Raw genomic sequence first — 15,038 nt, forward strand, 5'->3', positions numbered from 1 at the left:
TGAAGCTAGGGGGTCGGGGCAACATTCCAAAAGGATTTACCTAATTGTCTCAGAATTCCCAAGGTGGGGGAATAAGTGGCTTTTCAAAAGGTAAGTGGGTCATGGGGTAAAGATAACTGAAGATAAATTGTAATTAGGCTCTGGACTGGCAACATTCCAACCTCTGCACCTACACTTCACCCCTCATCAGTTACTCAGCCTTTGTAGAATGCTCAGTTGAAGGTGTGGCTCAGTTCTAGTAAGTTCAGTTCTCAGTAGCCTACCGAAAATATCTAGTCTAGAGCCAGCCACGTGGCTCAGCGGGCAAAGGAGCTTATCCAGCAGTCCCCATGTCTGGCTGGATCCATGGAACACACATGGTAGAAGGAGAGAACCAACTCCTGCAAGTTGTCCTACGAACTCTACATATGTGTTATGGCAGATGCACTCGCATACATGCCTAAGTGCACACGCATGTACACGTACACACACACGTAATAGTTAATCTTTTTAAATTGTCTATTCTATCTTTAATGTCATGCTCATGAAACTGTCAAGTGTTTAATAACAGTTAAAGAAGGACAGGAAACACCCACAGCTGATCCCTGAAAACCTACACTCCCCTCTCCTCTCCAGACTGAACCAAGAATGCAACTTAAAAACCATGAGCCTCCGCCCAGCAGCCTCCATGCCCTTGGAGACACTTCCAGTAGGCTCCCGTCTGTCCTCACTTTGTGCTGGACTCTAGGCACTGGCCTCTGCGTCTGAGTTTCTAAACACTCCTTCCGATCACACTCTTGCCCTTCCACCGAGGTAGGCAAACACCCCCTGCAAATCCCCTTGTGCCTACTTCTTACCCTCCAGCCCTGCTTCTGCCCCCAGATAACTCTCTTTAGATTCTCTCCCCTTTGACCACCATCTAAGATCATTATCTAGCCCTTAGCCTGCATTGTTTATCCGGCTCTGACATCTTACCTCTTTAATCATAACCTTTCCCTCCCACTGGAATAAAAGTCCTATGCTGCTGGCAGCCCCAACAACGTCAGCAGGGACGTGCAGTCAATATTTGCTTAGTGAGCTAAATGTGGGAAAGAAGGTAGTGTGACATGAGACAGTGCAGAACAGGAAACAGAAGTAAGCCAATGAAACCTTCCCTTGTGCCCACACTGTCATTTCTATCAAGGGTCCTTCAGGGGTGAGTCTCCTATGGGCAGCCTTTTGCGTTATTTTGTTTTAAGTTTTTAAAAAATGTTTATGTACATACGTCTATGTGTACCACATATATGGATGTGCCTGCAGGGGCCAGAGGGTGTTAGATGCCCTGGAACTGGAGTTACAGGTGGCTGTGAACTACCTGATGTGGGTGCTGGGAACAAATCTGAGTCCTCTGTGAGCAACAAGTACTTGTAACTGTTGAGCCATCTCTCCAGCCCCCAGCCTTTGTTTTTTAATATCTCAATTCCCTTTGGACTGTGAACAACTTGGCGACAGGGACATCCTCACTCTCATAAGAATGTAGAATCCCCCAACACACTGTCCATGGAAGCTGGGTATTTTCCCATGGGTGAATTTGTCTAACAGGGTGGGACAGTGTAAGCCTTAAAGACCAATTTCTACAAGGGGAAAAGGAGAGGGGAGAAAGTGGTGGTTTGAATAAGAATGGCCCCCATAGTCTCATATATTTGAATATTTGGTCACCAGGGAGTGGCACTATTTGAAAGGATTATAAGGATTAGGATTAGAAGATGTGGCCTGATATACAGAGAAACCCTGTCTCAAAAAACCAAAAAGGAAAAAGAAAAAAAAAAAGATGATGTGGCCTTGTTGGAAGAAGTGTGTATGTCTCTGTCTGTCTTTCTGTCTCTGCCTACAGATTAAGATGTAGCTCCCAGCTGCTGCCCCAGCACCTGCCTGCATGCTGCCATGCTCCCAACCCCATGACTGTGATGGACTAAACCTCTGAAACTGTAAGCAAGCCCCCAATTAAATGCTTTTTTTTTTTCGTCAGTGTCACCTCCTGCATGGTGTCTCTTCACAGCACTAGAGCAATGACTAAGACAGGGGGAACGTGGATAGTGGCAATGCCAACATGTGGCCTGGCATGAGTTCTTTAACCATTTCTTCCTTGACCCCCGCTAGGCTACAGCTGGGGAGATAGTTCAGGGGTGGAGCACCTGCTCAGGGTGTGTCAAGCCCGGAGTTCAATCTCCAGTAAACAAATGAAGTAATAAAACCCAGAAATGTAATTAACTAAATACACAAGCTATCATACTTCCCTATGTTACTCTTATTCCAATCATATTGCTGTTCCAAAACCTTCCTATTTCAAAACACCAGCGCCATCCCGGACACGGACACTAGCTCTCCCTTGACCAAAGGCCAGGAAGGAGTCAGGAAAGCAGACCCATCCATGTAAGCTTTATACAAAGGAATATCAGTAAGGACCAGTCTCTGACAAGGAGAGTGGAAAAAACAGTTTCCCGTTTTAAACATCGCCAGTAGGGGCTACAAGACAGAACTTGTTATTTCAGCCCGACGGCACCCAGTCTGCATCCTGGGATCTTCCTGTGCTATATATACAGCGGGGCGTTATTCATGTACGTGAGCTGATTGTTGATGGATTGAAGGGTTCTGAGGGCGCCAGCAATGATGAGAAAATGGCTGTGGCTCTTTATCACCCATTGTCTGTTTCATAAATTGACAATGGTGTAGAAAGCTAATGAGACCCGGCTGGGGACTGACAGGTAGCACCTGGAGAAGGGAGCACTTTCAGGGACAACTTCCTGGAAGGAAAGCCTGCCTTCTTTCAAACTTTTCCTTGTGGAGTCCTGGAGAACTTGCTGTGGTTATCGTTCTGAACAATATACAGTAAAAAACATGAGCTCACAGACCCAGATACGATCGAAAGATCGTTATCTTTGTCTATCTTCGTCATCGGATTGGCCAACTATTTGTCATTAACTGACTCCTAAGTTTCTGTTTGGGGGGATATTAGCATGTTTCTTTAACCTCTCCCTCTTTCTTGGTTAAGATAGCAACTTTTCCAACCTACTTTAATAAGTAAAATATTGGGGCTGGAGAGATGGCTCAGTGGTTAAGAATACTGATTGTTCTTCCAGAGGTCCTGAGTTCAATTCCCAGCAAGCACATGGTGGCTCGCAACCATCTATAACAGGATCTGATGCCCAATTCTGGTGTGTCTGAAGAGACTGACAGTGTACTCATGTACATAAAATAAATAAATCTTGAAAATAAAAAAGTAAAATGTTCTCTGAACAGCCTATTTCAGGCTGGGGAATTTCTTTTTTTTTCTTTTTTTCTTTTTGTTTGTTTGTTTGTTTTTTTCGAGACAGGATTTCTCTGTGTAGTCCTGGCTGTCCTGGAACTCACTCTGTAGACCAGGCTGGCCTCGAACTCAGAAATCCTCCTGCCTCTGCCTCCCAAGTGCTGGGATTAAAGGCGTGCGCCACCACTGCCCGGCAGGCTGGGGAATTTCTTAAGGAGTCTGAAATCTCTTTCGAAGAGCTACACTTTATTCTTCCCAAAGCTGAATGAAGTAACTTTAAAGGATCAGGGAGCCTTGAGGGAGTGGTGGTGTGGTAGACAGTGTTTATACCATTCAGCATTTAACATCCTTCCCTAATAAAAGAATATGCCCAATGACATTTTGAGGAAGTGTTTCTTTTCTTCTTTCAACCTATGCTTTTTTTTTTATTATTGAATTTTATTATAAAAGCAATGCATTTTATATACATTTGTATCATTGGGCTCAATGCAAAAATCAATGCACTTGATTATATGTGTATCATTGGACTCTACCTATGCATTTTATTTAGTCACGTGTCTTTTGGATATTTGTGTGTGTGCACTCGTGTACTGTGAAGTGTAAATGGAGGTTCACGTGGGTACATAAGGATTCTTAGCTGCCCTTCGTAGGGAAGAAAAAAACTGTTTCAAGAAAAGACTATTACTGCCAGTTCTCTTTTGCTTTTACAAAATCACATTACACAAACAGATCCAGTAAAGGTTCCTGCTTTTTCTGGATTGGTTAGATTTCAAATGAGTTACATAAATTATATTTTCTGGCTTTAAAAAAAATGTGTGTGTGTGAAGCTGTGGGGAGATATGTCATCTATCTATCTACCTATCATCTGTCTATCTATCAATCATCTGTCTATCATCTATCTATAATCTACCTGTCTATCATCTATCTGTCTGTATATCATCTATCTATCTATCTGTCTGTCTGTCTGTCTGTCTGTCTGTCTATTGTGAGAGAGAATGCTCTCTCATGAAAATGCATGAGCCAAAAATCAACATTGAGTGTCTTTTTCTATTGTTCTCCATCTTAATTTTTGAGACAGGCTCTCACTGAACCTGGAGCTCAGAGATTAACTATTGGTTGGCTAGTGAGCCCCTGGGAGTTCCCTGTCTCCATTGCTTCAGCACTAGGGTTCTAGGCACAAGCTGCTACACCAGGCTTTCTCTGTGGATGCTGGGCATCAGCTCAAATCCCCATTCTTGCACAGCAAGCACTGTACCTACCGAGCCATCTCCTCAGCTCCTACATTTCCATCTTTATGGTTTCATGCAATTTTCAAGTAAATTAAGTGAGCTAGGCAGTCTCTTCTTTCATCCTTTAATGAAATCAGTATCTAGGTACACATGAGTAATCCCAGCCCTTGGGAGGCTGAGGCAGGAGAATCATTGTGAATGATCAAAGCCAGACTGAGCTATATAGTAAGATCTGTCAAAAACAAACAAACAACTGGAGAGATGGCTCAGTGGTTAAGAGCACCAGCTACTCTTTCAGAAAAACTGGGTTCAATTCCCAGCACCCACGTACCAGATCAACAACTGCTTTTAACTCCAGTCCAGGCCCAGGGTATCTGACATCCTCACACAGCCATGAATGCTGCCAAAATACTAATGAACATAAAATAAGTTATTTTTATGTAAAAAAATTATTCCTTTCTTTTTTTCTTAGAATTTTTTTCTTAGAAATTAGTATTCTTGCTTACCTTTCTTTTAATCTTTAAAACTGAAATGATCACAGGGCTGGAGAGATGGCTCAGCAGTTAAGAGCACATACTGGTCTTGAAAGACCCTAAATCTGCTTCCAGCACTCATGATTGGGCAACTCAGAACCATCAGTAACTTGAGTCTCAGGGAACCCAATGCTCTCTTCTGAAAACCATGGGCACCTCCATTTAATATGCTCCATTCACACATGTATACACATACACATACACATACACATACACATACACACACACACACACACATATACATACACATACATATACACATACAAATACATATAATTAAAAATAAATCTTAAGAAAAATCAGTGGGCAAGTATATACCCACAATCTCAGCCCTTGGGAGACTGAAGCAGGAAGATCATGAGTTCAAGGACAGCCTGGGCTGCAATGTAAGACCTTTTTCACACCCTGCCCCACTCCAAAAATGGGTATAATTCACATTAGAGAGTTCAAAGAGTCATGAAAAAAATTTTTAGGCAAGTATAATTGTCACCTGAGTTTTTCCAGCTACAATCTCCATGAGAGGAAAAACAAAAATTCAAGGCAAAGATTTTCTGGGGAGGCAGGTATGAAAATGTACTGTAGGGATTTGGTAGTGGTGGAACACTTGAGAGGCAGAGGAAGTCAGATCTCTGTGAGTTCGAGGCCAGCCCAGTCTACATAGTGAGCTCTAGGCCAGCCAGAGCCACACACTGAAACCCTGTCCTCTTCTGCCAAAAGACAATTTTGGAGATCACTTACTGCCCTTGCCCAGGACCTGGGTTCCGGTACCAGCAAACCACATAGTAGCTCATGATTCAGGGGATCCAACACCACTTCAAACCCCCACAGCCTTCTGTGGTGCACAAACATACACTCAGGCACACATATATGAAAGAAAATAAATATTGTTTTTTTTTTTTTTTTTTGATTTTTTGAGACAGGGTTTCTCTGTATAGCCCTGGCTGTCCTGGAACTCACTCTGTAGACCAGGCTGGCCTCGAACTCAGAAATCCACCTGTCTCTGCCTCCCAAGTGCTGGGATTAAAGGCGTGCGCCACCACGCCCGGCTTGTATTTTTTACTTTATTAAAATATTAAGTATTTTTGCAGCCTGGAGAAGTGGCTCAGTGGTTAAGAGCACTGACTGCTCTTCAGAGGTTCTGAGTTCAGTTCCCAGCAACCACATGGTGGCTCACAACCATCTGTAATGTGATCCGATGCCCTCTTCTGGTGTGTCTGAAGACAGCTACAGTGTACTCATATATAAAATAAATAAATAAATCTTAAAAAAATATTAAGTATTTTTGCTAGAGGTTAAGATGACTCAGAGAGTAAATCTCCATGCTCCGAAAGGTCTAGTGACCTGGGTTTGATCCTGGAAGGTGGGAGGTGGGAGGAGAGACGTGACTCCACCAAGCAATCCTCTGACCTCAGCATGCACACTGTGTAATGTGCACCCCTTCCATATACCTCCTATAGCCACACACCGAATAATAGTAATAGTAAGTATAGTCAAGTATGGCAGCTCTGGGGAGTCTGAGGCAGAAGGATAATGACAAACTCTAGCCTGGGCTACAACTGAAAGATCATCTCAAACAACAATAGAAAGAAAAAGGAAGAAGAAAAGAGGAAAAAAAGGATAATTTCCCAACAGAATAGCCTTAGTAATTAAGTGTTTAATACATCATTTCTCTTGTCCTGAAAAGTGAGACATCGTCTACTGTGCTGGCAATGTTATGAACACATTTCCCTATGCCGGGCACTTAGGAAATGGTTATTATACATACTTTATTCTAAATATGTGCAGTTTTAGTTAAAGTGGACGCCTTCCGCTATTGCCAAATTTCAATGCCTTTTCAAATTTCAATGCCTTTTGTTTGGGGTGCAGTAAGGCAATGAGAGGGCACAGATCGTGAAGCCAAAGCTTTTGTTCTAGCAAGGTACCTTTTCCACAGGCTAATTCACCATTCAACTCGTTCCAGTCATAAACGTGTAGACTCCACCGTAACTGAGTTCATGGATGAGCCATTCTGTAATAAGCCTGGGCACAATGGAAGGCAATAGGTTATACTAAAGCATGGGTTAATTTTCACCCCAGGGCAGGCACCATTGCTACACTAACAGTCTCACAGACAGCTCTTGCCTTCTAAGCTTCTATTTCTTCACTAACACACCATGCGTGAAGTCGGGGAAAAGAGCATATTCGTGGCACAATCTATCATCCAGTGTGGTCTGATTACTCGCGTACATTTTTGACATTTACAAAACCTACTTTGTCCTCCAAAGGTAGTATGAAGTGGATTAGGTTATAGAATGCAAACTACAGAGAAAGACAGTGGTTTACAATTTAGACAGACTGGGATATGAAGCCAAGGAATAATGGAGACAGACCTAGTTTGCGGCTTCTGAGAATGTCATAGACACATGTCCTTTAAGGATGGTTACCAATCAAAAATTTTAATAAAATTTAAAAAAATGTTTTGAAACTCACTGTGTAGCTTTGGCTTACCTGGAACTCACTATGTAGCTCGGGGTGGCTTTGAACTCACAGTAATCCTCCTGCTTCCGTCTCCCAGTGGGCTGGTATCACAGGCATAAGCCACCATGCCTGGCAGTAAGGAGATTTAAAAACAAATGCAATTATATATTTTTTCTTCTGCGCTTCTTCTGTCCTCACCACTAAACACTCTTATTATGGAGTTTCCGCCCTGCCATTCCTTGCCCACCACAGACCTTTGAGTCATTCTTATCCCTTACTAATGCAATTGACAACGGGGCCGTGACAAATACCAAATTGCTCTTCACGGAATCAGCCGCTTCGTAATAACTTACTGTCACCATTAAATTCCAGCTCGCTTCCTTCATGCAAATGCCTTTATGGAACAGCTCACTTTTCTTTCACGGTTTCTTAGAACTGCTAATCAGTCATAATTCTGAAAAATAATACCAGGGCTCAGACTTGCCTCCGGTCACTGTAAGGGGCATTTCCGTCCCTGTTTGAGCCTTTACTTCATTAGTGGCCAGCTTGTTCTTGTTGAAAATTAGGTTTAACCAAGTTACCAATGAGGGATTACACTTAATTCAGACCAGGTTTCTAGTCACAGTAGGATTTTAACAATTTTATAATAAAAATAACCCACATGTTGGCTTACAGTTGCCTGTGATTCCAGCTCCAGAATCGGTTCTGACACTCTCACGGGGCCACTGGCACCAGACATTCATGTGTTCCTCAGCTGGAGTTGCATAGTCCAAGGTGAGTGAGCAGTACACACTCCTAGCACCATTGGGAAACTAAAGGCACAGAGGGACCATTTCCTCTTCCTGTGCCTGCCCCTCAGCCCTCACCTTCTGCTTCCCTTAGACAGAGTGGCCCAGGCTACCTTCAGGTAAACACCACACTTCCCAAGGAGAAGCACTTCAAACACACCTTGCCTTGGCGGCTTTGGGTGGACTGCCAGGGTAAAGGCTGTTGTCAAAGGGTTGTTTTCTTTATAGTTAGTCCTTGCCCTGCCTCTAAAGCATGTTTGGTTAAGGATGCTAAATCAAGACAGATTCCTTAAAAAAAAGTCTGGGGAGAAGGTCCTGCAATGTTTTTATAATAATTCAAACTGAAAGCAAATTAATGTTCCATTAAAAAATAAAAGTACCACACAACTGTATGTCTCATTTGTTTATTTTCCAAGTTATTGCCAAGAAAAGACAGTTCTTTATACAAACTCTGTTTGGAATGCGTTCTCAGGATAAAGGAAAACGATGTTACTGAACCAAGAAGGGGACAGAGCCTGAGCAGGCTCAATCACTGAAGATGTGTGCACAGTTTGTTTTGTTTTATTTTTTAAAGAAATGGGTGTCTGGTGGTGTCTGTCTTTCATGCTTTGCTTGTTTTTGTGCTCTTAAACCTAATTATTACTTGTTTGTGTCCATGCACATAATGGTGTGGGGAGTGTTTGCATTAGTGTGTGTACGTGTGTTGCACCCTCAGGCAGAGTAAGCCCCAAACACTACCTCAGCTACAGCCGGCCACTCTTGCCCTCCCTGGACAGCAAGGCTCACCTGTCCTTCTATTTCCTTCCTTCTTCCAGCCACACATGGCTTCTGAGCCTGAACTGTCCCACTGTTTTCTTCTCTGCTATTTCTTAGGTTTTACTACCGAAAACTGCTGGGTTTGCCAACGCCATGCAGCGCATGTCCGGAGCACACTTCTTAGACAGCTCTTGGGTCTTTCATCCAACCCACCACAGGCACTCTACATCCTTGCTGGCCTGGTCTCATTGCTCCTTAATTCCTCTTCTGCTATTCAGCCTGTTCTCAGACTACAAAGCCAAGAACATATCCAACCACAATGAACAGGAAAGCAGCCAAAGAAAATGCCCATTTCCCATACTCGTGTTTGGGAAGAAATATATAATGTGAGTCTGCCTCTGAGTTATCTCACTGTACAGTTTGTGAGAGAGGTTCCTGGCTCTGCCTCTGACTGTCTGGGTGATCTTGGGCAAGTTGCTTAACCAGATGTCTGAAATGCTTTCTGGAACAAGGCAAAATCATAAATAAATAAATAAATAAATAAATAATAACCTGGCCCAGACTTCAATTCCCAATTATAGAGGCACTATGGCCTAGAGATTAAAAGCACAGACTCTAGCCTAAAACAGACATGGGTGGGAGTCCTAGACCTCCGCTGACTCATTCTGTGACCTTAATTTCCTCATTGGTGCTATAGGAAAAAAAACAATATCGACGTCAAGAGATTACGACCCCCAAGGACTGAGCTAACACACAGGGGGCTCTAAAACATGCTGATCATTATTATCCTCGATGCTCCTATTTTCAGTAATATAACAACAATTAAAATCTTAGAGGCTAGGTTACAAAATGAGATGCCAATTTATGATAATAATCCACATTAAAATAAATCTAAGTAAATTTAAGTCTTATTCCTACATTTTGTTTTGACTTTTAAGGACAGAGCCTGGTGTGGCATGGGCTGGCTCAAACTTGCTGCACAGCTGACGTTGACTGGCCATGAACTCCGGAGCCCCCTGTCTCTGTTTCCAGACTTCAGAGATTACTGCCCGCAATAGCAGCTACAGAAGTGAATATACACTCATGTGCAAATGTTCTTACTTGTTGAAGAACAAATAAGGGGGAGGGAGTGGAGGGAAAGTCTTGGGCAACCAAGATGACCTTGAGAGTTGAGGCTGACCTTGAGCTCCTTAACCTCTTGCCTCTGACTTCCAAAGTCTTATGTGGCCCTGAGGATCGAGCCAAGGATGCAAGCATGCTGGGGGAACACTTTATCAACTGAGCTACATCCCTACATTCAATATATTTATTTTTGCTGAAGCAATTTGCTGTTGAGCTATCTAGCATGTAATTCCTATTTCCTCAATAAACAGAATCCAATACCTATTTTTGCAGAATTCAATAATGTATATAGATAGCAGTTTTACTGAATCAAATGGCCTTCTTCTTTAGACCCAATGAAAAGTAAGGATTGGGTATGATGCTCAATGGGAGGGTACTTACCCAGCATGTGGAAGGTTCATCTCCAACAACTTCTCTGCAAAGGGTCAAATGCATGAGTTGTTCCAGTGTTGGGAGAGAGGACAGTTGGACTGTTGTGTAGCATCCTCTGCTGATGTCATACCTAAATTTGGATCCCAACAAGTACTTCTAGGTGGTATAAGAACAGTCCCTTACATCTGTCCACCTCGGCACCTAGCAATAGTGCTTAGTTCAGATATTTGTTGAAGAATTAATAAAGGGGCTTCAGAGATGGTTCAGTGGGTAAAAAATGCTTGCCATATAAGCCTAGTGACCTGAGATTGAACCCAGAAGCAGAAACCCAGAACCCAAGGCAGAAAGAGAGAGCCCCCTCCCAAAAGTTGTCCTCTGACCACAGCATGTGGTTCCACTCCTCTCAGTACCCACAGGCCTCACACAACTGTCCATAGTGCCAGTTCCAGGGGATGCTACATGTTCTTCAGGCCCCTCAGATACCAGGCACACATGCACTGTATGTGCATGTAGTCAGAATACCCATACACATAAAATAAAAATAAATCTCTAAAAGAATTTTTTAATTACAGGAAATGTTTGCTATTTGAGGCCTGGATGGGTGGCCCATAAAGTGCTTGCTGAGCAAGCACGAGGACCTTAGTTTGATCCCCAGAACCCAAATAAAGCCAGATGTGGTAACGCACATCTATAATCCCAGCACTTCCTCCGGGGAGGTGGAAAAATCCACGCAGAAATGAGCCTGCCAGCATTTTACCCTCGGTTAAATTTAAACTCACCTTTAACACTAACCTTTTTCGGACTCTGAACTGACAGTAGCTTTGTGCTACCTCAAGCAAACAGGGTCAGCGTTTTGTTTTTCTCCTTTTAGTGTGTGTCCATTTCATAGTCTTTTCCCTAACTATGAGCATGAGCTCAACCTCAGCTCTCTTCTGGAAGCTTCCTATCAACAGCCTTGATCGCACTGGGCTGTTCTGGCCATCACAGAATAGTGGTGTAGGGCCTGGAGCTGTGGAGTCCAGCAGGTCTGGTTTTGTTCCTAGTGAGCCTTCTGAGAGAGGGTTAGAGAGGTGGGGGTGGGGGGTTGTTCTTTGCACCTCGATTTCTTTATTTGTTTATGGGGTTAGAGTACTTACCTCATAGGTACAGGGATTAAAAGGGATCATCTTTTTACACAGAGTAAATCTTCCAAACTAATGTGTTTTTACCAAAAAAGCAGGCAGGCCTGCAGCCAGAAGCATCTACACTAGCCCTTATCTGGAGAGATTCAACAGAGCTGAGTTCTTGAGCAGGTGAACCAGGACTCATATTTACAGAATGCTTTTCGGGACTGGCTCACGGAAGGCACTGGCGGTATAAGGAAAGGACATGTTCCTTGGCAACCAAAGGTCTAAGATTAGAGCAAGAAGCCAGGAATGAAGGAAAAGAAGAACAGAGAATATGTTCAAATGACTGACTGAATGGGGATGCCGCCATTCTTCATGTGGCAACAAATATTTTGTGGAAGAGCTTTTAAAAGAAGGTTGCAAGGCCTGGAGAGATGGTGATTAAGAAGACACTGGGTCCTCTTCCAATTCCCACTATCCACGTGGCAGCTACAACTTTGTTTCTGGGGTATCTGACACCCTCTTCCGGCTTCCACAGCCCCCCTGTAGTCACATGATGCACACATACAGACAGACAAAACACCCATTCACGTTATAAAAAATAAAGAAATAATACATTTGATATTTAAAGAAGGCTACAGCAGCTGAGAGTGGAGCCCAGTAGCAGAACATTTGCTTAACGCCATAAATGTATGGGATTTGATCCCCAGCACCACAAAAGAAAAAAAGAAATAAATATGAATAGACTGTAGACTCTTCTCTGTGTGCCACAAAGGAATTTTTTTGTCTAGAGGCTGCCCCTCCCCAGCAACAGGATTTGCTACCTCAAACATGGGGATGGTGGTTCCTGGTGAGTCTTCTACTTGATAAGACCTGCTTAGTTTAACAAAGGTTATCTCAGATGTCTCCGGAGCCCACACGTGGTCTGCCTGGGGAAGACAAGGAATGCAGGAAGAGAGACTGATGGCTATCAAAGGGGCCTGGCCTTTGCCCTGGCTATTCATCAGAGATCTCCAGGTTCCTGAACGTCCTGCTTAGATAGCAATGTTTCTGTTTGCCCAGGGGCTTTGGCCATTGGAAAAGCTAACATGAGATTTAGGACTGGGACTTTGGGTCACAATGATATCAGTGGTGACCTTTAGAAGGACCTGGAGACTAAAAGCCACGTGGGCATTATGTGGTCAAACCCCATTGAAAACTAGGCAGGAAGTAGGGTGAGTTTCCCTAGGCAAGCAGGGCAAGTCTGTAGCTATCATCAGGCCTCACAGGCAGGACGTCAGGGCTCCAGGGGAAAGCGCGACCTGAGCTCGCATATGGACACCTCCCCAGCCCGACCTCTGTGTCCCTTCCCTTGGCTGAATCTTGATTTGTACAGTTCACGCTGATAAATTATCTCCATAAATATAAAAGCTTGGGGCTAGATAGTTCCCTCACTGGTTAAGAGCACTCACTGGCTGCTCTTGTAGAGGACTAAGGTTCAGTTCCTAGCACCCATGTGGTGTCTCACAACCATCCATAACTGCAGTTTTAAGGGAACCAACCCTCCCCCACCCCTTCCTGGCCTACTTGGGCACCAGGCAATGTACAGGCATTCATGTGAACAAAACACTCATACACATAAAATCATTAAATAAATCTTAACTGTGTGCAGATCTCCTACTGTCTGTGAGTCACCTGTGGGAGCCTCTGTATTTGTCGCCAGCTGACACAAGGGTGATCTGAGAACCTACCAACTTGGCTGTGGTGTCTAAGCCGAAGACAGACTGGTGATGACGTCTGGTCCCTCCATCTGAGTAGTTAGATAACTCAGCACCGTGGCTGAGCACTGGGGAGCTGCCACAATGTAAGGGAAATGTTGTAGGAACTTATAAGTGAGTTTCAGCCCCCACGGAACTGTTTAGACCTTGCTGTGGCCTTCCTCCCACACATACAACCGCATAGCTGCACTTCAGATGGGCACCTCTTGTCTGCAAGTGTCAGAGACCCATCCTGACCTTCCTTGCTAAGACTAACTGAGTACTGGCCCAGTGACCTGTGACTGAGCAGAATCACCCAGGCAAAGACCAAGTGGAGGAAAGCCAGAGGAAGCCAGGGCTTCACACTGCCCTTACTTTCTAGGAACAGACATGGCACTAGGGAGGCTCTCTGCTCTGTTTCTGAGCGCTAACCACCGGGTCTCTGGTTTGTATCCCCACCCCCACCCCCAGTATCCCATTCTGCTCACTCGGTCCATGTCACTTATTTTCACTGTGTCTGGGGGCCATGTTTTGTTATTTGCTTAAACCTAGGGCCTCCTAGGAAAGGCACCTTCCTGCATGCTTAGAGGTAACCATGGAAACTGGCTGCCTTTATCAGATTAACTAAAGGCAAGTTGGTAACACTCCTGACTGTCGACAAAGAGAACAAAGACTTTGTGAGCCATATTAAGTGACATCCATGCTCCAGGCTTGGAGTTGAATATTTGCATTCCCTGAGAGTTGACACCCAGTTCTATTTAGAGACCCCTTTCTCTTAGACCTTGTGCTTCTGGGGGGAGGGGAGAGGGAGTCCTGGGGGCTTGGAACATTCTCCACTGTAAATGGAACTAACCCCCTTCACTGTCCTCTGGCTTCCTGGGAGTGCCCCTGTTTACGAGAGCTCTAAATATGAGATTTTTATTGGAAAGCTCCCCACAACTTCAGCTTTTCTGAGGCTAGGGTTAGCAAACCAGGACTTAGATTGGTCAGAGGCAATGAGGAACGGGGTACCTCTTTAGAAAAAAGGGATTCATTAGTCTGCAAGGCTACTGACCCAAATACCACGAGCTGATTGGCTTCAATAGCAGAGTTGTATCGTCTCTTAGATCTGGAATCCAAAAGTCTGAAATCAAAGTTCCGTCTGGGTGGGTCTCTTCTGAGGGCCAAGAGGAGCTGTTCCCTTCCTCTTCATAGCTTCTGGGGTTGCTGGTGAGCTGTGGCACCCCTTGGCATATGGATGTTCCCTTCTTTTCTCTGCCTTCCTCCTCACACGATATTCTCTGTGTGTGTCTGAATTTCTTTTTTGGTTTTAAATTAAATTTTATTTTATCATTCTGTGTGCAAGAGTGTCTTGCCTGCATGTATGCCTGTGGACCATGTATATCCCTGGTGCCCACTAAGGCCAGAAGATATCACTGGATCTCCTGGAATTGGAGTTATCAACAACTGTGAGCTGCCATGTGGGTGGTGGGAATTGAACTCAGGTCCTCAGGAAAAGCAGCCAGTGCTCTTAACCACAGAGCCATCCGACCTTCTGAGAACAGGGACACCTTCATGATGCCTGAACCATTTTCGTCTATAACAGCTATATTTCCAAATCGGGACATGTAGTGGGTTGCTGGGGCTTAGGAATTTTACATGTGATCTGGAGAGAGTAGCCTTCAAGCCCAAGGA

At 44.1% G+C, this 15,038-nt stretch overlaps 2 long non-coding RNA genes across 8 annotated transcripts in view; one reads left to right on the forward strand and one right to left on the reverse strand.

Annotated features, from left to right (window-relative positions):
- Gm33742 overlaps nucleotides 1–9,260 on the reverse strand; it is a 49,992-nt gene extending 40,732 nt beyond the window's left edge. Inside the window, exons 1-3 of one of the 2 annotated variants that reach the window (XR_001780285.2) lie at nucleotides 8,158–9,260; nucleotides 7,515–7,938; nucleotides 6,950–7,046 (exon numbers count right to left, since the gene is read on the reverse strand). This is a non-coding gene — a long non-coding RNA (predicted gene, 33742). Of the gene's footprint in view, nucleotides 1–6,949; nucleotides 7,047–7,514; nucleotides 7,939–8,145 lie in introns of both variants that reach the window. The other variant, XR_001780286.1, reaches the window with a different exon arrangement.
- Gm38942 lies at nucleotides 381–10,443 on the forward strand. 6 transcript variants are annotated; one of them, XR_003949751.1, is made up of 4 exons: nucleotides 381–1,174; nucleotides 1,853–1,946; nucleotides 8,160–8,258; nucleotides 9,967–10,443. It is a non-coding gene; the product is annotated as a predicted gene, 38942 (long non-coding RNA). The 6 variants fall into 6 exon arrangements; XR_003949752.1 differs by lacking the exon at nucleotides 9,967–10,443 and adding an exon at nucleotides 9,146–9,260; XR_880104.2 differs by lacking the exon at nucleotides 9,967–10,443 and adding an exon at nucleotides 8,367–8,595.
- The last annotated feature ends 4,595 nt before the right edge of the window (nucleotides 10,444–15,038 follow it).

This window comes from Mus musculus, chromosome 11, assembly GCF_000001635.26.
Source record: "Mus musculus strain C57BL/6J chromosome 11, GRCm38.p6 C57BL/6J".
In the NCBI taxonomy this organism is placed as follows: domain Eukaryota; kingdom Metazoa; phylum Chordata; class Mammalia; order Rodentia; family Muridae; genus Mus; species Mus musculus.